At 46.3% G+C, this 23,496-nt stretch overlaps 2 long non-coding RNA genes across 2 annotated transcripts; one reads left to right on the forward strand and one right to left on the reverse strand.

Moving 5' to 3' along the window:
* Positions 1-296: 296 nt before the first annotated feature.
* On the reverse strand, positions 297-22,060 carry LOC135368722 (uncharacterized). Its single transcript, XR_010414861.1, has 4 exons — positions 22,008-22,060; positions 2,007-2,147; positions 1,703-1,806; positions 297-343 (listed from the first exon to the last, which is right to left on the reverse strand). It is a non-coding gene; the product is annotated as an uncharacterized LOC135368722 (long non-coding RNA).
* LOC135368718 (uncharacterized) lies at positions 9,378-10,593 on the forward strand. The gene is made up of 3 exons (XR_010414860.1): positions 9,378-9,700; positions 10,042-10,074; positions 10,422-10,593. It is a non-coding gene; the product is annotated as an uncharacterized LOC135368718 (long non-coding RNA).
* Positions 22,061-23,496: the final 1,436 nt, after the last annotated feature.

Below are 23,496 nucleotides of genomic sequence, written 5' to 3' on the forward strand. Positions count from 1 at the left end.
ACGACTCATGTCACGCTCATTCTCATTCTGTCATTAAACCATTGTCATCATGACGCTGTGCTGCTCGTAACAATGCTATCCAGTAGAGATTACTTACCTGATCAATAGAGAAAACATTACCTTCTCCTCTTGTTCCAATGCATTCTCTTTCTCTTGAAGCAGGTGCTCTAGGCGAAGTTTATACTGTTGCAACTCGGGGACGAGCGACTTTCTGTTCATGGAGTCCAGACTCTCCTTCAACGTTGTAACCTGTGCTATCGTTTGTTGCAATGACTCAGCAGCCTCCCTGACGTCGTGCTTGATTGATGCAACTTGTCTGGGAATAATCTCTGCTCGCTCCTCTCTACACAGACAATTAGTAATGGGAATATTAGGAGGGGTTTCCAGCGAGCACCATGATGACGTGGATGTGGAGGCTGAAGACTGTATGTGGCACTCTGGTGAAGGGCTGACAGTTCAGCTAGAACAGTACGGTGCGTACTTCAGGTCGTAAAACAGCCACCGCGTAAAACGCACCGGCGAAAACACGCGTGCCAAAGCGCATGGATCAAGTGTACGTCGTGAAACGGGGAACTCGCCGAGAGAAGAAAAAAAAAATGCATGCAGTGTTGCCAGTGACTGTGCAGTATGCACTAATGCGAGACATGATAAAACACATATACAGCAAAAAGTGAAACAAAAGCCATTTTCTTGCCACAGGAAAGAGTGTCCAGTGCGAGAAGAAGCGATTGCAACAAGGTTAGTTGAATGGTCCAGCCAGGCGCACGCATAGCGCCTCACTGAGCGAGCAAGTGTGTCTGCTATTCCTTCCCACATGGCCGTCTTGAATACGACGTTTCTGTATTCCTTACTTTTAATATCACAACAACACCTCACCTCTACATTTATCTTGAAGTATTGCAAGCATTTTTCAGAGGCCTGCCATGACAACCGTACAACACGTGGATGCAGCGTTAAAAAACAAAACGTAGCGGTTGCCACGGATTGCCGAACCGCAAACTGATGTGTAAGCCACGCTGTGATTGCCACGCTGCCGCGTGAAATATCAAGCGGTTGCTGACGCGGTCCAGGGCGCTCGATCCGGTTATTCGCGTGAAATTCTGCGCCATGCGTACTACGGGGCGTCTTTCGCGTTGAAATACGCGTCATGCGGTTCCATCTTTACAAATGTGCAAACCTCAAAATCCTCAAACTTTTGCACGCGTGCTAGCGGATGAAATGTGACGTACAAGAAATGTCATCAACCAGCTCCGAAGAGGGTATGTATTAATATGCGTGTTTTCACGAAGAAAGCGTTGGTTGGCACTTCAGTGCCTATGTTTCTTTTTTCTTGTTTGTGTGTGTTTGTGTCTGCGTGTTCGTCTTGTCGTCCTAGCACTGCCAATAAATCACCAATTTGCCCTTTTTTAAGGAGCTATTGCAATAGACGATCTCAGAAAATCCCAGCGCTCCTTGCGCACGCATTGCATTCTGGGCGCTTACTGAGTGGGGGAACCAAGAATATAATCCTTCACGTTTTGCTTTCGCTCGCCTTGTCACGTCGTGGACAATGGACTGGTAGGGGCGCCATCGAAACAGCTAGAAGGCCACCCGTTTCTTCCGTATTAGTAAATTCCCACACTTCGAAGCTGCGCTAAGCACTCTGAGATTTTCTGAAGTCGTCTATTAAACAACTACTACAATAACAACTTGCTGACGACACCTGAGAGTGTTCCATAGCAACGTAGACAGTTCACGTAGTCTGTTTAACTGCGTAACAGAAATTTCCCATTGCGCTACAGTGTCAGGAACTTCTGCTTCGATGGCCTGCGAAGGAAGAAAAAAAGAAGAGATGGATTTTTTATGTGAAAATGTGTTAGTATGGGAAAATACACATTTTGCCACTTTAAGACACTCTTCTTCAACTGCATGTCCGACAGCACCCATGGCCGAATTGATGAATGGAAGCAAAATGATGGGAGACTGTTGTTCCCCACTGCCCCAATTGCTTCCTAACCGTTACTTACCTTAAGATGCGCCTCTGCAATACAACGCATCCTCTGGACGTCTTCGTACTCCGTCATTTTGCATTTTCTGCGGTCGTCTTCATATGCTACTTTTGCCTTTAGTTTTTCGATTTGGTTGATCCACTTCTCCAAGCTGCTTTCCTAGTAAGCAGATATTCATTGTATAAGGAAGCGATGAAGAACTTAATCGAGAACGCAAACTAAGTCCTATTGACGAGCGTGGATCAAGTGCCAGCACGTGGTGGTATCATATGGGTCTTATTAGGTTGCATTGACCACGCTGTGTACGTAGAGACATAACCACTCCAGTATTCCTCGGTATCACGACCGTGTGTTGTACCCGCTGCTAAAACGAAGTAACGGAATACCGCTACCCGCTACTCCACAAAAAACAGTAGCGAAATATTAGCGTCACTACAAATTTCAAAAACTAGCGCGTATACCGCTACCTCTACCAAATAAAAGTAACGTAAATGGCCTTAGTGTGTGTGGTAAATGTTATGTCGCTACTTTTCTGGTATTGTACCCTTCTCTAGGAACACCTTGCCGTAGGCATCTCGATACCGAATGTGTCCAAAGACTGGGCAATATTTATGTTCCATCTCATAGACAGCATAAAGTACGCCTCTACTTACAGTCAAGATATACTATTTCACGTTGATCTTGGCCTTGATATTATGTGCATTTAAGACATAATTTAATGCACATAGCTTATTTAATAATTGTTGATGTTGTGCCTACAATTGTCCTGCCCATTGAATCCAGAAAGCGCGATGCTAGTCCACAGAGGGAACAAGAACCTCCCAGTAAGGTTGTTCACACATACCAACAGGAAGGGTCGCCGTCATGTAGTAGTGACAGACGGTTGGAATTTGATGTTCCACAATATGACCAAACATCATCGCTCAGCAGCACTAAAGTGGATTTCTTAAACAATATTCGGTGTCCGTCCTTCTTGGGTGTGCATAAGGCCGAGTGACAGGGACGACATTGAAGTGTATGCTAGCTTTGTGAGTAGCGCGAACGCTTCTTTTCCCATTGACTTTGAAAGGTGTGCGTTCTTCTCTGCCATGGGAAGCGGAGCTTTGAGTAAAACTTACATCGGAAGAGTCTTTCGTGAAGAAACAATGGTACAGTCATCAGTTGCAGCCGAGGAAGTCCTGCAAAGCCTAAGAGCCACAGTGCCTTGTCAAGGTGCAGGACCCTTGGAGGGTTTTACGAACGGACGTTTCAACGCTTCCAAGGTGAACATTAGTGAAGGGAAAGTCACATCGAAGCGACGCAGTGGCTTTGTCATTGGTAAGATGTATTCATGTCGTCACTTTATCGCTCCCAAAATAGATGTAACAAATGCGGAAACGTTTTCAGCGTGGAGGTCAACCGTCGTCCCCAAGAATGTTGTTCTGTTTGCTGATTAGTTGAAAAAAAACTTTTTTGTGCCACTGTATAACGGAAAATTGGTAGGAGGAAACTGCACGCCCTCACTTTTAGCAATTCGAGTGATGAAACGTTACGATTTGACCTACACATTGATATTCCTGCCCATAATTCGGAGGTAAAAAGCGGGCACATTTGTCACCTGTGATACCAGTTACAGTTTTGTTTTCATTTTCTTTTTCGTGTCCTCAGTGCAGGCCAAAGTCGCAGATTTAGGGTGTCTGTACTTCCGACATTTCTCATGCTTTATTTGAAAATAAAAAATAAAAAGAAGCGGGGGGGTCTTGTAGGATCCTGTCGGATGGAGCCGAAAGCAGCAACGCTATGGAAACGGCCAAGTTATCTGTGGCGTATCCGCGCGTCATACGTAGTGCGCGCTCTCTATTTATAGCTGAGCACACAACGTTTGCAGGTGCGATATTAGAGAATATACGAGACAGTCCCTTAAAGAAAGCTCAAATTAAGTGCTTCAAAATCGTATAGCTCAAAGCGAATATATCTAACTATGTAAGTCTCCTTAATTAACTGGCTCTGCTGACAATAACTGGTGCATGCGGCTGTGAACAAGTTTCAACTGTGTTCACTTTTCTGTATACGCGCACGTGCTAATTGTGTATGGTGGTGGTGTGCGAGCGGCTCCTACTCTCGGCGTTGGTGTCACGTTAATTAGTATCCTCTACATAGAAGTAGTTACCAAACGAGCATCACCACCAAGAATGGGGTAGGGTATCCTATGGCGATGAAGTTTCCTATTCTTCACCTCAAAAATTGAGTTGTTCCTATTGGTTACTAAACTATGGATCACGGGAGGTTCAGTGGGGCCGCGGATCGCCAAGCGGGCCGGGACCAAGGGTATGTCCTCATGCAGTGTGTTTGAATCTGCGAGTGCTGAAGTCCGAGACTGCTGTTCCCGTTGAAGGCAATCTTGAAGGTTTCTGCAAGTTTGGCGCAAGAGTACCCGATCTTGAGTACTGAAGTCGTGCGAGTCGTCCTACTTATGCTAATTTGTATGTCTATAAAAACAACGTACATGTCACATACCGGCTGACACGACTGTAATGTCAAAAAATAACAAGTACCAATGTTGCGCATGTTTGCTTTTGTTGCACGGAAATCTGACGAGTCGAAGTAGAAACCGTTAAAGGGACTATGAAATGATTTTTTTCTCGCTTTCATCAGAAAGAAAACATTTTTCGGAGTCTAGAACCAAAATTTTACCTTCGTCGTGCGAGCAGTATTCTCGGGAGCGAATTTAAACGAAGCGGTGAGGGGAGTACTGCTGGCGCCGCGCTCTGGCAAGCTGCCGCGCGGAAACACAGCGAGCAACTTGGCAGGACCACGGTAAAGTGTACTAGAATAGGGGTAGTGTGCTCACTTAACGAAGGCGCCTACGGGGAGCAGTGACGCCGCGGAGGTCGACAGCGTCTAGTTCGAAACTGCCCCGCAGGGTGTCGCGCGCGTAGTGTTAACGGTAGAGTCGTAGAGTTTTCGTGAAGGCGCAATGGGATGAACGCGTGGATGTACAGGACGACGTCAACAACGTAGTTTGAAGTCTTCGTTAGTGCTGTCTTCATTCCGCGTTCCCTGGTGGGTCCGTCCAGTGTGTATTGCGATCGTGTTGAACCAACAAGATGCCGGGTCGGCAGAATCACTGCTACGCCCCTGGCTGCAGAACGGGGTATGTGCATAACAAAAACGGCCCGAAGGTAGCTCCTTTCAGTGTTCCAAAAGATAGCATATTGAGAGAGCAGTGGGAAAGGAACCTCCGCCGGTCGGACAAAAGACTCGACGACAGATGCGTTGTGTGTGAGAGGCACTTCGAACCGCATTTCGTGCTCCGGCAATATGTCCACGTTGTATCCGGGGAAGAAGTTTGAATTCCCCGCGGGAAACCTGCACTGGCGCCCAACGCTATCCCAACGCTCTTGCCGGACCTGCCGGCCTACCTGTCGAAAAAAACGCCGCGTGCAAGAGCGCCGAGGAAGAGGAAGACACCTTGCGAGGTTGGAGCGCCACCGAAGAAGAAAGTGCGTGATGACACCCATGGGTCCGATGACAGTATTGTGTCTACTAGAAACGAAACTAGCATCATCTCGGAACCACTCGCAGTACCGGAGCTGTCAGAATTCTCTACACGATTCAGTGCATGCATCACAACTGGGGAGACTGCATCTCGGCCACCCACATGCGCCACATATGATCAAGACTACAGTGGAAGCCTACAGATGCCATCAAAATTTTGGTCCAAGCACGTCTTTCCAGGCCAAGATAACTCAGTGTTTTACTGTACGTCAATACTGAGTTCACAAATGGAGGTCACGTCAGAGAAGGTTGTAATATTTGTTCATGGTGCTGGAGTTCTGTGCTGTAAAGTGTACGTGAGGGGCGTCTTGCTTGAAGAGAAGTTTGTATCCTCTCGTACAGAAGCAGAGAACGTCTTGGAGCAAGTCAACACCCTTCACCTCTGTTGCGGCGCTCTGCGGACTCAGGATTATGCTGACCAATATTTCACTGCGTCCCTGAAGAACCATGCTGTCACCCGCAATGGAGTCTACCACAGCAGCAATTGTCTCACAACTGTGTCTACAACAGGTATGTGCATTTCCGCCTACCATACAGATGCATTTGTTTATGAGTGCTTTCATTACCTGAGCCATTCTCAATATTTTTTTTTCGTTTCTCAGGTGGCCAATGCGTCTCCTGTAAATATTTTCGACGTACACTGCTTACACGGCGAGCCAGGGTTGAACGAAAGGACCTCAAATCGACACGTTCAGTGGTGCAGAAATACAAGACTCTGACACAGAAGAACAGGCGTCTTACAACACGCCTGAATCGTGTTCATGAAGATATGGCAAGGCTGCAGGAGTACTCTGGTCGACAAAAGGAATAAGCCCTGCAGGAAAAAATTGCAAGCTTACCAGCTCGACAACAAGAGGCTGTGAAGCAGTGCTTTCAGGCTGCAAAGGTGAAGCCAAATGGAAACCGTTACACGAAGAGGTGGGTACTGGAGTGCATTTTAATGAAAATGAAAAGTCCGCAGTTGTATGAGCACATCCGGAAGAACAACATCCTCTGCTTACCAAGCAAATCAACTCTGAAGCGTTATCTAGCCTCATATCGTTCGTCATTTGGATTCAATATGAAAGTGCTGCACCAACTGAAGTTGAAGACAGCTGAAATAGATCCATATAAAAGACATGGTGGACTGCTCATCGATGAACTTAAGCTTTCAGAGCACTTGTCTGTGAAGCAGACTGGGATCATAGAGGGGTTTGTAGACCTTGGGTCATTTACTGCCCCTGAACACCGCCGCATTCCGTCAGATCATGGAATGGTGATCCTATTTGTGCCGTTTGTGGGCAGTTGGAGTCAAATACTTGGCTCTTTTGCTACAAGTGGAAACATGAATGGTGAGACCCTTGCAGAAGTGATCACTGAAGCCACTATCCTAGCTGAAAATAGCGGACTTTTTGTTGATTTTGTCACCTGCGATGGAGCAAGTTGGAATCGAAAGATGTGGAAAATAATGGGAGTACAGGGAAGTGCATCCCTCATCAAGTGCAATGTGCAGCATCCTGTTGACCCATCTCGTAGCCTGTTCTTTCTGTCAGACTTTCCTCATCTCATAAAGTGTCTCCGGAACTGCCTACTCAAGACCGGATTCAGCACACCAGATGGTCATGTAAGTCCTGTTTTACCAATAGGTTCACATCTGCACAAAAGATAGAGCAGAGGTAGGTGGATTGTGCTATGTTACAAAATACAATATCCACTTTACAGGTTACTATCACACATGCCAAGGAAGCTTTCAAGATCGACTCTTGCAATGTGACTCTTAAGGCTATGCCTGGTATTACAAGCAGCCATTTGCAGCCCAATAATTTTGAGAAAATGAGGGTCAGCTATGCTTTCCAGCTGCTCGGTCCAAAAGTTCTCCAGGCACTCAACCTCTACAAGCCAGAACTAGAGACGACATGGGGAAGCATTCTGGGAACGCAAGTCTTTCTCAAGTAAGACTTAAATCCTAAAGAGAGGGTCACTCATACGGATTGCGTGGTTTTCACCTTTCCAGCTGTGATGCCCTATTCACCCGTTTTTATTTTTCATCTTTCAGGAGAATTCAAGAGCTCATCGCAGCTATGACATCACGATTTCCCAAGGACGCTCTCAAGCCCAACTCGCCAAAGCACAGAGTGCTTAAAGAATTCCTTTACTTTTTGAATGAGTGGGAAAATCACAGCCAGTGCACAGGAGGGTTCTTAAGTGACTCCACAGCAACTGGTCTTCGTGTTACGATTCTCAGTACTTTACAGTTGTTGACATACCTGACAGAAAAAGTGAAGTTTAAGTACCTAATGACCTCAAAGCTCAGCCAAGATCCCCTCGAAAACTTATTTGGAATCATAAGACAGTCCTCAGGAAGCAGTCACCATCCCACACCAACCCAATTTCTGATACTTGTGAACTGCCTTTCTTTCTATGGGCTGGTTAAGTGCATCTCACAGGAAAACTGTGAGTCAAGCACACTTTCATCTCTGTTAGACATAGATGAGATGGATACGGCTAAACCAACCTCGAAGATACTTCTGATGAAAGGCGGAAGCGATGAACTTGCAGAGCCTCCAGAAGAGCTGCGTGCTCCACATCATGACCATGACCAACACATCGTCAAGAGTGATCGTCGCCTCATATATTACATTGCTGGGTACGTCGCACGAAAGTGTGTACTGAAGGCGAATTGTGAAGTTTGTACGTCTGCCCTCACAATGCAGAACCCTGGTGACAGCCTTGAGCTGGCAAGACACACAAGGTACTGTGACAAAGGAGGCCTTCTGTACCCATCTTCTCAGCTCTACGACTTCGTGCACAGGCTTGAATATCTCTTCACTGAGTGCTTTAGTTGCAACGAACTACATTCGGAAAGTGTTATTGACGTGCTGCAAGTAAGGGCCAGATTACACAAGCATGTAGGGTGTCACGACCATGCAGAGACTATCTGAAGACATAATCAATTTTTATGTTGTTGTGAGACTACATTTCTTTGTGAAAGGTGTGAAATCTGTCAAGTTGAGCAAACGAGAGCGGGCAAAGCACTTGAAACTAAGTCGTATGTGAAGTCCAATAAAAGATTCAGTACGTTGCTGCCAGGTGTGAGCATCTGTTTTGCACAGTGCACGATTTCGCAGGGACATCATTGCATGTGATATATGTAAACTAGGATGATGCGCATGGCACTTGTGTGGCCCCCCTCAGGCAAAATCGGATACGCGCTTCTGCTGGGATTCACGATGTTTCCGAGATGTGGCAGACAAAAGGCCAATGCTCCCTAGGTCAATTAAATGATGAATTGAACAACAAAGGAGGGAGGGATCACAGCCCCTGGATACGCTCGTGATCATGCTCGCGAATACTAGCTGTATGTCGCGAGCGGAACCCGCACTCGCCGCTCCGTTTCACTTTCCGGTATTCTTTCCATTCACTGTAGAATTTTCGTTGGTGCATCCCTAGTAGAAGTAATTATAGAGACCAAACACAACAAAACGGTCCACTGAGCTGCATAATGCCGCTCCGCAACAATATTTATACTTTGTTTTGACAGAACGGGCAGCATACAGCGGCGGCTCCGTTTCCCGTGAATGCGTACGCAGCGCCACTAGATTTCCTCCTCTCCACGCGACATGAGCAGCTTCAGGAGCCGGCGCCTGTGAGCACACTACCCCTATATTCTAGTACACTTTAACCACGGCCCGGTCCACGACATGTCATCGTGACGTGTCGCGGTCCCGCCAGGAGCATGCGCCGTAGGATCCCGCGTATGCGTTCATCGGGAGTGGAAATCTCCATGACGCCAGCTTCCGGGCGATCGTCGCAGCGTCGCAGTATATCGCAGTCGCATCTCGTGGTTTCCGCCGACATGCCGAGACGATGTTGGATGGTTGGTTGTCGTAATTCACGTCAATATTGCATCCAATGTCATATGGCATCCAATGTCATATGCTTCCGGCCGGCCCAGTGACGCGACGGACAGCTTTTGATGCCACGAAGCAATCGGACCGCCGGAATGGAAAGATGGCGCGGTGCCATCGACTGCTCGTGTTTGTAGCGAACATTTTCATGATTGCGATTACGAATGGGACGCTGAATCTCTTCAACGTACTGGATAACGAGCTCAGTGTCTTTTGAATCAAGGTGTAGCACCATCACAATACCTGTCCTCACCGGGGAAAGAACATCCGCCTCAACGGCGCAGAAGTGTGAGTACTTTTCGTTATTGGGGCTAACAAAGATCTCTCAGTCCGTGTGGTCCAAATGCTATCACATATTTCAGGAATGCATAAATAGGTTAATTCTCATTTGCATGACTTGGAGTCTTGCGGCCGATTACGGCACAGAAGAGGGAGAGAGAGTAAAACAAAGACAAAATACAAGTTACCGAATCTAGTCAGTAAATTCGGGTGGTACACTGTTGATAAAAATAGACTTCGTTCAGCATGATCTTAGAAACCATACTTTAACAGAATATTTATGTAATATATTGAACATATTTATCCGTTCTTTTCTCTTCGCTCATCTGCTTTCGTGTTCATGTTTACAGGTAACTTCCTCAGCGGAGCCTGAAACCCCCGAGGTGAGACAGCATGATCACTGCAACCCACTATTCAGAGCAGACCAATGTTCTACAGACTCCTTCCAGATTCCTCTTTGCAGCATTGTCTTGCTTACCATTCGGGCCCTCTGTGTTGTTGACAAGTTCGTTTTTTATTATTTGATTTCAGTTTGCTTCCGCATGTGCACAAATATGATATTGAGGGGGACATTTTCTTGTTTACACCTGAATAAGCTAGGATGCTTTTAAGAGGTGCACACGTTTGTTCCTTATCTTATAATCATTACTCAGGTGGATTACTACATCCATTTACATTCACCCGAACTGGAGTTGCATACTGTGTTATTCATTTTCTTCTCTCAAACCAGGGCGACCCATGTGTATGGCAGCTGAAGTCTTCCACCAGGGTAACATGCCAGAAAAGCTACGGCAAGTGCTCTGCAGTTCACCTCTAAAATAAATAAACCTAAGTTTGATGCACTATGTCCTCAGGAAATTTTGTTCCTGCTACAACACTGCACTTTGTTTTACATTACCAAAAATAACCTTACCAGCCATTACCATACCAGTGGTGCTCTGCTGTGTTCAACCAGTTCAACTTGCTCTGGGCATCCTACAAAGCCTGTGCAGCTACTTTAGCCCTTATTTGCTGGTAACATTGGTGCCAATACAGCTGTGTGACAGTGTAAAAAAGAATACATCCTGTGTTTGCATATGCATAAAAATTATGCATGTGTAGCATATAATGTGTATAAGTAGCTGTTACAGTTATTAGGTATTATGTATATTAGTTATGGTAGTATTTGAACTAAATGTGGCTGATGTGGTCTAAATGTGGTCCATCCTTGACACATATGCAAGTGGGTCCACATCCTCGGTGGAGCCTGCACAGCTGAGGGCTCTGTCCAGGTGACAAATTGAACAGTTCTTTTACTAAGAAGGCAGATTTCTGCCAGAAGACCAAACAGCAGTTTATTTGAAATAGTACCAATTTCTTCTCGTTTTTTAATTAGGGCATGCTACTTGACTACTGGAGCTTTTTGCTTCTTTAAAGGTACCTGAACTAGTGACTTCAAGCCTATGTAACACATTAGCATAAGGTGGCAATGAAGCAGTCGAGCTGGTGTCGTTAGTTCGTGTCCCTCCACCTTGGGGTTATGGACGTATTCATAATGTTGGAAACCTGGTTGAACAATAAATTTGTTAAACAACAAACAGTTCTCGGAAATAAATACGATGTGCAGAATACTCTTACAGAATACGCTGCAGTTGAGTTTCTGTAGGCATGGCTGCTGTTAATGCTAACTGTTCAGATTTATGACGTGCTCAACATTGAATACCTCATAAAACACAAGTTCTTGCGTGAAACATATTCTTAGCCAAACGACAAGTCATTTGACGGAAGGAAGCCCGTCCCGTCTGTAGAGCACGAAATGCAGAGTAAATCAGAATCGCTTGAAAGCGCGAAGCTGCTTGAATAGTAATAGTAATAATAACGAAGAACACGAGTTGAAACACAGTACAACAAAACATTACACTGCCCAGTCTTGTACGGTAACTCGTGCAAACAAATCGAGCAACAAAGGGAGACAGCTTCCGAATATCGCAGTCACGCTCCACAACGCACTTGCTTTGTTGTCAGATTGCCAACACGTAAATATAACTGCAACTGACGTAAATATAATTGCAACGCCAGGCATCCACCAGACACTTTCCATTTGTGACGACGATACAACCAATACAACGTTGCGGTGAATCCCTACATGCCACGTAGCTCGTCAGCAGAAACCTCGTAGCCACGGAGATGTTTGACTTCCTTGTTGTGAACGGCAGCCGAGCAGAAGACGATTACATTCGATGAAAAACTGCAGCTCACACGTCATACCTGCCAGTGCATGTGCAGTAAACGATTCACACACAAGAAGCTGTTCATTATAGCGTATTATCCGAACGTCAGAACGCCTGCGACCAAGACAAACGTAATGCTTTTCCCCTCAGACGCGACCAGAAACCTTAACCTTCTATATGCGACTGGCTAGAGCCAGCGGCAGCGGGCTCAGCGCTCAGCTGCCTATGGTGAGCATTACTTGCCATTGTGCAACACCGGTGACGTAACGCGGGTCGGAAAAGGGTCCGTACAGTTGCTCAATATACAGGAGTATACGCGCGGGATAGGGGGAATGCGGAAGAGACACTCACAGGGTGGAGCGATTTCGCGCGGAAAAATTTCTGGCATATTAGTTTCTCGGCGGGAAAAAGAGTTTTCAGCAAAAAAAAAAAAAAAGTGGGGTTTCGGGAAATTTTATAGTCCCTTTAAGGCATGGGCATGGTGAGCATAGTAGGGGGGGGGGGATCGCGACGACATTTCTCTTTTTTGTTTTGGATGGATCCCACTGCAGCAAAGTCTGAGAGCCACTGCACTATAGACTTGTTGCCCGTGAAATAAAGAACGTCAGTGACTATCTCTTGCTTTATATGCAGGAAACTCTGGGACGACCTGTGGGATATTTGGGACGACCTGTGTAGCTTGCAGGTATACGCACAAGATGATCCGTCAGTGTGTTCACCGATCGCGGGTTACAACACGGAAGGGAACCAGCCGCCAGGAAAGGTTGCGGGCTAAACAGCGCACATTAAAGCATCAGGCCCAGAAAATAGACCGCCTGAAAGACTCTCTCGAGGCGATGCGAAGAGAAAACGGAAGGACAGACGATGCGGTTCTCGGGGAGCAGGTATGAACAAAGTTACACGGAATGCGTCAAATACCGGGACAATAAAGTGATTTGCCATACATCTTTCTTCCAACAGATCAAAATGCTGAGCCGCAAGCAGCAAGAGGATGTTCGACATTGCTTCATTTCTGCCACGCGAAAGTCTAAAAAAATATAGCCCGGAAAGGCTCCTCGAATGCACTGCCTGTACATGAAGGGCGCGCGGCTCTACAGACATCTCCGTCGCAGCAAAATCATGGTGCTCCCGAGCCGGTCGTGCTTGAAGAGCTACATCGGGGTGTGTATACTATTAATTATTCGAAAAAGGCACGGGGAGAGCAATTTTTACGGAATCTTTTGTCGCAGAACTTTAAAAGTAGCGTCGGATACAACGAGAACATCTTCAGCGCCATAAAGGCAAAGACGAGCACAATGGATGCCTACAAACGGCACGAAGGTCTGGTATTTGATGAAAGAAACTGTCAGACCATCTCTCCAGTGCAGCATGCGGTGAAATCCAGGGCTTCATAGATCTTGGTCCCTTCACACCGGATGACCCGCGCCACACGACTGCCGATCACGGGCTAGTCATCATGTTTCAGCCATTCGTGGGTGAATGGACGCAGATCCTGGGTACGGACCTCCACGCATGCCATTGTCTGTCGACGTTGTCAAGATTGTACTCGTTACCAAAAAAGAAAAAAAGAGAGAACTAAATGCCGTTTCTCGTTACCTGGTAGGAAAGTACCTGAATACGTTACTCCTTCCAATTAGGATAAAACATATCACGTTCCCATTAGTCAGAGGTAACGATTTAGTTTACTTAGTTTAGTGACTTTGGCAGTCCGAGAAGCCAACCTGCAAGATCGGCACTTCGTTACCGTGCGGTTTTCCGTGGACACGATGATCCGCACATGATCTACGGCATACCATGCGCATAGGGTGTCAACAAGCAGTGTCCAAAATTAGTATCAGCTCATGGTATTGCTTCTCCAAAGCCCATTGAACGTCCGCAACACTCCACCAAATCGTCCCTGTTTATGCAAATTGGAAACGAAAAAGTAACGTGTAACTTGCGGCAACTGGTTACCAACTTTTGCAACAAAATACGCTAGTTATTGATTTCTTAAAAGTAACTAAGTTGTTACTCTGTTACCGTAAAAAGTAAGCCGTTACCGGGTAAAGAGTTACCACAGTATACATGGTAAGAGGGGAGTTGTTACACAGGTCTTTAGGAAGAAGAAGGCACCGCAACTGACTTCTTTATTGCTTCTCATCCAGGTTACAAAGAAAAACGTGGCTTTACAAAATCATGAAAAATATTTACATCTGCTTCATTTGATTTTAATCAGCTAGAGACGGAACAGCATCGATATTGGTGTCACAATGCTTCCTAATAAGCGCATTATTTTTCCGCTAGACGCAGCAACACGCACGTGCGTTTTTTATCTCTATAAGGGCGAAAACATCTACGTTATTGTGTTTTGCCCACGAAGTCGAGTTAGCTAGAGATGGGTGTGTGATATTTTACTGACTGAAGTTTATTCGATGTTTTTAATGAAATGGCTCAGCCTTTTTCTGAACTCCTAAGTGACTTCATGTCCAACAAATTATTTGGCGGTAATGTGCTGTTAAGACATGCTGAATATTGATGACTTAAATAGACTTCAATGAAAATTTACTATTTCAGTTATGCAACCCAGATGCTCATTGAGTAACAACTATCAGTCACTGAACAGTGAACGGTTTCTTTCTCTCAGGGGTGTTCGCTTCTCGAGGGAACGTAAAGGCACCTTTGCTGGCGAAAATCTTTACGGAAGGTGTCATCTTATGTGAAGGAGCAGGACTCCTAGTTGACTACATGTGCTGCGACGGCGCCTCCTGGAATCGCTCCATGTGGCACATGTTGCGCACTAGAGCCACCAACAAGAATCACTTCTGCTGCAAGACGGTCCACTCCGCAGGTTCCACAAGATTTCTGTACTTCCTATCGGACTTTCCCAACCTCGTCAAGTGTGTACGAAATTCATTCCAAAAGGCTGGCTTCAATACACACGAGGGAAACGTACGTAACCGCCGATAATTATTCTGGTCCGTTTCCTGAAAATTTGTGTCATCATGTTTAGAATCCGCGGTGTACGACATGGCGTATGCCTTTTGCATCTGAACAGGTTCTATGGGAGCATGTCACAGCAGCCTGGAAGTGTGATGCGGGGAATTGCGCCCTTAAAGCTATGCCGAGAGTAACGCGTGCCCACATCTATCCAGGCCCCGTTGACAAGATTGACCCCGTTGACAAGCGCGTCAACTTGGCCATGCATATTTTCAGCGACGACGTCGTCCGAGGACTGCTCCTATATTCCGCCCAGGTGTAGTCACAGTGCGGCAACTGTAAGCCAACGGAGAATTTCGTCAGTCTCATGAAGTCGCTGATATACGAGGGGCGTTCTAGTGAAACCCGGACGCTTCATTTTTCGCAAAAGTAAAATGAACTCAGAGGCGAGAAATTAGTTTTATATTTCAGCGTAATCTTCAGCTGCACTAATGCATTTGTCCCAGCGTTTCACGAGGGCTTGGATGCCAGCAGCGTAGAAATCCTTACCGGCGCGTAGCAGCCATGATCGGACCGTATTCTTGACCTCGTCGTCGCAGCTGAAGTGGCAGCCCCCAAAGAACGCCTTCAGTGGACCGAAGAGAATGAAATGGCTGGGAGCGAGGTCTGGACTGTAAGGGGGATGTGGCAGCAACTCCCAGCCAAGTTCCTGTAAGGTGCGTGTCGTGAGATGCGCGGTATGCGGGCGTGCATTGTCCTGTAGGAGGAGGACTCCTTTGGTGATGAGGCCCGGCTTTCCGAAACTGGAGGTGTTCATGAATGATAGTGTTCAATGTTCCCACAGAAAGGTCCGTCTTTCGAGCCAGTTCGAGACATGTTATCCGTCGGTTCTTGAGGAGCGGGCGCTCCACAAGTTGGATGTTCTCAGGAACTCTGACACTGGGCTCTGAGCCGTTCCGGCCGGGATCGTCCTGCACTGACATACGGCCGTCTCGCAACCGTTTGTATCACTCAAACGCTTTGCTGCGGCTAAGTGTATCGTGGCCATACTGAGCCTGAAGTCTTCTGTGAATTTTAGATGACATTACGCCTTCATTCACGAGAAACTTCATGACAATTCGCTGTTCGACGTGTGCGCTCACCTCGTTGCCGGCCATCTTGTCCAGCACGTGTCTTGTGTTTTGCACAAACTTTGGACCACCACGTAGTGAACGCGGAGGCCTGTCGCGTGTGAAAATGAAGAAAAAGAAGTAGCGCGAGCCATTTGTACACTCAGGAGACAGAAAGTCCCGGTTTGGCTTGAACACCCCTCGTATGTCATGACATCACGGTTTCCTGCGGAGGGACTAAGGTAAGACATGCGACCATACACCTGTATTTCGAATTTTCGGTCAGTCTACATGACTGCAGCTGTTTACAATAGCCGTTCAGCTAAGCGGTTGGGGGTTTGTCTGCCTTTTTCTGCTTTTCGTCATAGTTTCTTGCTCATTGTTCAGAAAATTGCATGAACGAGGTAGCAATGTGGGGGAGGTAAACATTGCTTCCAGCACAGTGTGTCGGAGATTTCCGGCGCACGTCAAAAGAACCCCAGGTGGTCCAAATTATCCGCAGTCCTACCCTGCAGCACGTGCAACATGTCGCCACACTGCGCAGACAAACCTTACGTGTAACATCACAGTACCATTATCATTTACACGAACGAAAGTTATGGTGGTGGTGGTTTGATCTTATAAGGAAGAGTAGTGAGGTCTGCCAGCTCGGACAAGGCGGCAAAACGAAAGTTATGCAGTGACCATGACGAGAACAGAGTCCTGTGCACCAGTATTGTCATCATTTTCTCTATGCCCATGGCACGCTTACGTCTCTTCCTTAGACCTGGCTCTAAACAAGCAAAGTGCTTGGACGAGGTGTTGCAGTACTTGGATGACTGGGAGGCCCATGCTGGCCAGCAGGGTTTCCTGAGTCGGAGCACTGCTGAAGGACTGCGCGTCACCATCACAAGCACCAAGGAGCTCCTGCAATACCTCACACGATACATTGGTTATGCGTACCTCATGACAGCCCGCATGAGTCAAGACTGCATCGAGCGCCTGTTTGGCATCATTAGGCAGTCGCTCGGCTCTAACGAACATCCGTCTGCAGGGCAGTTCCTCACTGTGGTCAACTGCCTTAGCTTCTACAATTTAGCAAGAGCGCCAAAACGTAGGCGACGGACTGGTTTCAGCACTGCTGAGTCCTGGGGCGGCGAACATGTAATCGTTGCAGATGGGCCAACGTATCGACGAACTCTTGGACAGAGGCAACATTTCTACGGCTGCGTCAATAGTGGATCATTTACTGTACATCAGTGAGCAAAGCGACGCTCGGCTCATTTATTACGTTGCAGGTTATGCCGCGCGTAAATGCATCTTAAAGCGCTCATGTGTCGATTGCCGTACAACATGCTTCGGACGTGCCCAAGATGTCACTGATGACGTGCCAAAGGACGTCACCGAGCACTTCGACAATGCTGTTGCTGTACCCCACTCGCGCGTTTTATAGCCTCATTCTATATCTGGAAAATGCTACATCGACTTGCTTGAGCGCCAACGAACCGCACCCAGACCTCATCCTTGACCTGATATCATCGGTGAGCAAAAACAAGGTGCCACTTGTGGGCTGCAGTGACCACAGCGTTGAACTAACGAGAAGCGTTGTCAAGTTCTATTGCCTAGTGCGCCTCCATTTCTTTGTCAATGGACTTAATCGCAGTAATTGTGGACGTTATAAAAGTCGCCAGCTCAAAAAAATGTCAGTCTTAGTCATGATACTCTGTATTAAGCTGTTCCATTGGCTTCTGACAGGGTAGGGCTGTTGCCGCAAGCGCTTGTTTATTTCTGAATTTTACCGGTTGATATTTGCTACTTCTCAACTGTGCTCATTTACGCAGCCTATGTCAATACTCCTCAGGTTTTGCTATGCATCTGTGCGTGTGTGACTGACGAACACTTTTGAAAGTCATCTACCTTGCAAACATACTCCAGAAAATCATAGGTGTTTCAGAACGACCTGCTCCTTTTTCTCTAAAAAACGTAGGGTACATTGAGGGATGGCAGGTGGTGGGGGGGGGGCAGTCCGCCTTTCCGCCACCTTTCGACGCCCATGCATAGGTTATGAAACGTGCACTTGTTTGTTGAGGACTGTTTGTATGCTAACTTCCGAAATGGTATACGTTGCTGCTGTTGTTCGTACTTATTGAGCTGCAGGTCCCCCATGGTACAACTTAGTCCCAGCATTTTCACCCAGTTAGTGCATGAATGAATGAATTGTTGGTGCGTCGTTTTCAATGACCGCTTGTATTTTCTGTATAGTGTCTCTGTGCATCAGGCCTCCCTTTACTAGAAGCGTTCCAAACGTTTACCTTGGCGCATTGGGCACATAGAACTAAACAAATTTTATTGGGAATAATTTGGTTGCAAGCGTAGGATCACAAACGGTGCAGGACGAAGTACTAATATGTTTCCAAGAAAAATCGCTAAGGCGTCGAGTATGCCTCAGTGCTATTGTTATGGCATGCTATAAGTAGGAATATTCTGCTTATCACAGGTTCTGCTAACCAGGTTCTGTCAATATGACGATAATTAGGCCCCATGAGTTATTCAAATGCATATTTTTATTTTTTGAATGCGTTCTAATGTATATTCTAACTTTTCTCCACGCATTACCAATCACCTGCTTCTTCGTCTAACCTGCTTGAACGCCTATGACCTCAGAGCTGTTGCCATGAATGCAGAGATGTGCTCTTCACAGCATTTCATCTCCGGTGGCCGACCGGATCAACTACTATCCCTATCAGTTACGACGCACCTGCGTGTATGACATCTCATTTGCGTGTGTCATGTGTGTGTGTGCGAGTGTGTATGGCGAGTGTGTGCGAGTGTGTGCGTGGCTCAGTGGTTAGCGTGCTGGCCATGTCACGTCGAGACTGGGAGGTACCCGGGTTCGAATCCCGGTGCCGGCTGTGCCGTCTGGGGTTTTTCCTGGGTTTTCCTCAGACGCTTTGAGACATATGTCGGCACAGTTCCCTTAGAAGTCGGCCCAGGACGCACATTCCCCAAGGGCGTGAGTCGTGACGTTGCCCACATACGTGAGGCCGACAACGGCAAGCCCTATCACCACCACCACCGTATGCCTCATCTTTTTCATCGTCATCCCACTCATATATTAACCCACATGCACTGAGGTATGGTATCGCAATTGTTGCGGTGAATCACCTCATCGCATAATCATTCATGTAGTAGTTGTTGTTGTTACCAATCAAAACGACACAGATCCTACAATTTTGTCTCATATAATTGCAAATTTCGGCATATTTCTGTCTGGTCGTCATAAAATATGAAGGTTGCATATTATGTGATATTAGCATTGCAGCAGGTTGCATATTATTTGAGCGATTTCTTTCTACGTTTGCCTACTCTTTGTTTTGCCACTGCTGACGTTATTTCAAAAACGAGAGTCATCAGCTCTTACTACGCTGATTTTGAGCTACTTCGTGCTGTGCAATCAGGGATTCGGCTATAGCACCACTAGCACCCAGAACCATGCAACTTCCGAAAATCAGTGGTCAGCGTGTTCAACTTATGCTTGATAAAAATAAAGGAATCAAAGTATTGCGAGCTTACGTCCCTACTGCCCGCAGGAATGTGCATTTTCATTTGTAGAACTTCTTCTAGACAATTTGGGTATTGATGCAGTTCCAAGGTACGCAAAAGCTTCCAGAGCAACATTCCCGGTGCCATATTTCTGCATATTTTGTGCATATTTGGACGTTTCGCGCCGCATATTTGCATACACTTTGGAGGATTTTTGTGCATAAAGTCCCGGGCCGTAATGACAATTATTGATAGAATCTATGTGGTGACAAACAAACTGCCGAACAATGTGCTTGTTTGTGTTCTGTTATGTACAATATGAAATGACATTATGCTTCTGTTCATAAATATGTGGAGACCACATTCAGGCAATGCATCTCTCTTTATTGCGCGAGGTAAAGAAGACGAAGGAAAGGGACTGCAGGCTTCCCCATGTAGACTGCAAAACATCGATGTTGACTTGGTTAATTTTTATTTTTCTTGTTATTGAAACGCGCCCGTCCTGACATCAACGTGCTGGCTGGGATAACAGCGATAACGCACAGATAACAGATTTCAGAAACTAGATCCACGTGTGTCATTCGCTTTCTCCAGTGCGCTGCTGAAGGCGCAGCGCTGTGCATGCAAGAAGGACGAATGAGTACTCTTCGGCGAACGGCGCTGGAGCTGTCACGTGACCAATAGTCGTCGGAAATCCCCGAGAGGCGATTCAATCGCGTGCTGTCGAGATGCAAGTGGCACCATCTATCGGCAGGAACATCGGCGCGCACACCCGCCAGCCTCCGCTCAGCACACCACTCATTCTAGTCCACTATAGTGAGGACTCCTTTTCGCTTAGTTTAGGGCCCCATGCACACAGGTCAGACGGGGTGTCTAAGATTCCGTGTCTGCTTCTACACATTTATTCCGCGTTCAGTGCAGTAGGTGGAGTATTGGGGAACCGAACAAAATCGTAGCACCGCGGCACAAGTTATCTTCCGGTGAATATACACACGAGAATTACGGAAATGAACGATCAACTTTGAACATCGGCGAGCGTGTTATCCACACTAGAATGACACACTAGGTGACAGTGTTGCCCCCTATAGGTCGATCTCGCAGCGAATAAGTGAAGTATACACCTGATGGATTTCTTCTTATTTCGTATCACTTCAGCGTGCGTGTGTGCATGTAGTAAGCCTTTGCATGGCAGTTAAGTTGCAGTGGCGCATGACTAAAGTGCTATCTTCAGACGATGCCAGCAACGCGCCCCCCAGCCAAGACAATCTTCGCGGCAAGAGTAACAGTGCTGCAATTGTCTCGTGATTTGCCATTTGTAGATACTGCGACACCTGCTATGTTCCAATAATTGAACCTCTGTATGCAATAAGAGGATAAGTCGAATTATCCCCCTTTTAGTATTTTTGTTGCAATGACATCTACGTACCAGTATGTACCCGTCAAAGAAAATTTAGGACCGTATTGCAATTTATTGAATCGCTATAGGAGGATAAGAAACGGGAAATGCATGCGTCTTAAGGGGATGGAGAGCCAGACCCCTTTTCTACACATGCATACAAGTGGCGTAGCTAAAATTTTGCTACGATGAGGAAATGAACTTCGACTTCCACTCGAAAAACATCACATGACCGTGTCAGCAGTGCTACTAACCGTTGTAATAGAAAAAAAGCAAAAAGAACGTGTGCACTATGCTAATAAGTCATATTTTGCTGGGGCCATACAGAACATTATTTTCAAGATTGTGCTCGTTTAGCAGCACGAGAATCACGATCTAGGCTGCTCTACTGCACAAAGCCTTAAAACTTAACCTCTGTCACTACGTCGAAAACGGAGGCGCCTCACTCTTCTTCCAATACTAAAAGAACATTTGCTCACTGCACCCTCGTTTATCTCATCGCGTATTGATCATCAACATAAGGTGGGAATACCGCTCTACAAGACCGTTTTGTTATCTAATTCTTTTGTACCCCGAACAAGTTTGGACTGGAACTACCTTCAGTCTTCAGCGATATGTATTAATACAACAAATTTTCAACTGTGTATTGCTAATTTCATATAACCACTCCCGTCTGTAGTGCTTGGCCCTGAGGGTATAAATAAATAAATAAATAAATAAAAGGTAACTTCGCCTGTCCTGGCGTCACCATGAAAGTCCGAGTCGTAAAAACAGCTTTTTCCTCCACGAAAACACTGTGCGTGCGGTGCTATATCGAAAAAGGGGATATATCATGCTCCTGGGTTTTGTTCATTCTCTGCTAAGTCACACACCCAGAAACGATGCTAACGGGACATACATGTAGAGTAGACACATGCATATATGTTACACGTTTTGCATTTGCGTTCGAGGAAACTCATCGGCAATTACTTCACCGAATATTCACTTGCAGTTTTCTCGGTTCGGGATTTTTCGACTTAACCCCTTATTATATACAGAGGCACAATTATCATAATTGTTTCATGTTTGTGCATTTTTTTTTCTTGTATTCATGTACCGCCACTCTTACTTGGGCCCACAGGAGGAGGCCAGTAGCATAAATAAATCATAATAATTATAAATACCTGCTTCAGTTTGTCCAGCTGCAATTGGAGCTTCCGTATCGCAGATCCTTCCGTTGCTCTGCACGTGACCACGCTGAAGCTGCCGGCTTGTTCCAGTAACTCTCTCAACTTGACAACTTGCTCGGCAACGATTTCACACCTTCGTGACAACATCTTCTCTGTGAATGGAGCAAAGAAATATATCGAATTTCGAAATATGAAGGCGGACTTTTGAAAACGAAAGGAGATGAAACGCAATGATTACCTCGCTTCTGCTGCTCTTTCCATTGAGAAACCGCATCGTCGTATTGTTGCTTTGCAACCGATAAAGCGTTCTTCTCGCAGAATTCAGTCAGTGGTGTATCGATGGTGCTTATCTTCTGCTGGATACGAACCGTCTTGTTATCTATAGTTTTTAGTACACTACGCAGACGATCGTGTTCTGCTTCGTAGTCTTCCTTTGCCTGTTGGGATAAAGGAAGGCTGTTTTCGGACAACGTTTTGTCAGACCACGGTCCTTTGCTTGCTCCTTTGCGCCGTGGTCAGATGGTGACTACACTGCAGGTGTAAGTTATTTCTCCTTTGAATTGGTGTTGCTATTTGTAGCATCTAGCCAAAAGTCCCCTACTGGTGTTTTTCGCTATCCGGTGTGTTCCATGTAGATGATGCCGTTGTCCAATGGTGTCAAAAGCTAGTTTTCGTATATCTTAATATCGTGAGGACGCTACGGAAAAGACAAAAAATAAATAAATAAAAGGACTGAAAAATCAAGTTAGAGATGAGCAGCGTGATGTTTTCCACAGACCTCTATCTGTGGGCCAGGTGACGCGAGTGAGCAGAAACTTCAGCACCCCAAAATATGCAACGCGTGGTAGTTTAGCAGACGACGTGGCACTTTCAAATGCATTGTCTCGAGTTTTTCAAACTTGGCAAGATGCTCCGCTTTTTCTCTGGATTTCCTATATGTTTTCTGGCTCTCCTTTTCACCTACCACTTGAAACAGCACGTAGAACCCACTGATGAAACTTCCTACTGTTTGGGTCCCAAATGGCGCTGTGCCAAACTCGAGTAGCTCGGACTATACCATTCGGAAACCGGTATTTAGCAGTTAACCTGATCGACTGCTGCTCCAAGTGTATGTATCTTGTGGCTCCTTTGGGTGTTTTAAGATCTCTGCAGTTTTAAAATTGCTGTCCCAGTCGCTTCTGAATCAGTATGGGTTGCTGTTGCGAAGGGCTGACTACTCCCTTCGGGCTATAATGACAGGTGTTGGCATAGCGACGGTCATATGTATTATATACATATACATTGGGGTTTACATCGCCAGACAACTAAGATCATGGGCGACGCCACAGCGGTCGGTCTGTGAATTTCTTTTGCCCCCTGAGGGTCCTTTAACGTGTGATGACAGCTCACCACACGGCACCCCGTATTTATTGTCCCTCGCGGAAGAGGGCGTGTATAAGCAACTTGTACCCTGCCACCAAGTTGCTGGCATTCTCGGTCGGTT

Source organism: Ornithodoros turicata, chromosome 1, assembly GCF_037126465.1.
Source record: "Ornithodoros turicata isolate Travis chromosome 1, ASM3712646v1, whole genome shotgun sequence".
In the NCBI taxonomy this organism is placed as follows: Eukaryota; Metazoa; Arthropoda; class Arachnida; order Ixodida; family Argasidae; genus Ornithodoros; species Ornithodoros turicata.